The 620-nt window shown below is 47.7% G+C and overlaps 1 pseudogene; it reads left to right on the top strand.

Annotated features, from left to right (window-relative positions):
• The window catches only part of LOC113341213, an 894-nt pseudogene extending 278 nt beyond the window's left edge, over positions 1-616 (top strand).
• The last annotated feature ends 4 nt before the right edge of the window (positions 617-620 follow it).

A 620-nucleotide genomic window follows, 5' to 3' on the forward strand; every position in this document is an offset into this window, starting at 1 on the left:
GTGAGCGTGGTATTACCATTGATATTGCCTTGTGGAAGTTTGAGACCACCAAGTACTACTGCACAGTTATTGATGCTCCAGGACATCGTGACTTTATTAAGAACATGATTACTGGTACCTCGCAGGCCGATGGTGCCGTCCTTATTATCGACTCCACCACTGGAGGTTTGGAGGCTGGTATCTCTAAGGATGGCCAGACTCGTGAGCATGCTCTTCTTGCTTTCACCCTTGGTGTCAAGCAGATGATCTGTTGTTGTAACAAGATGGATGCCACCACTCCCAAGTACTCAAAGGGTAGTACGAAGAAATTGTAAAGGAAGTCTCTTCATACTTGAAGAAGGTTGGATACAACCCAGACAAAATTGCCTTCGTCCCCACTGGTTTCGAGGGAGACAACATGATTGACAGGTCCACCAACCTCGACTGGTACAAGGGACCAACTCTTCTCGAGGCTCTTGACAATATCTCTGAGCCAAAAAGGCCCTCAGACAAGCCCCTCCGTCTCCCAATTCAGGGTGTTTACAAGATTGGAGGTATTGGAACTGTGCCAGTGGGACGTGTTGAAACTGGATTCATCAAGCCTGGAATGGTTGTCACTTTTGGACCCACTGGGTTGACTA

Source organism: Papaver somniferum, unplaced genomic scaffold (assembly GCF_003573695.1).
Source record: "Papaver somniferum cultivar HN1 unplaced genomic scaffold, ASM357369v1 unplaced-scaffold_25480, whole genome shotgun sequence".
NCBI lineage: Eukaryota > Viridiplantae > Streptophyta > Magnoliopsida > Ranunculales > Papaveraceae > Papaver > Papaver somniferum.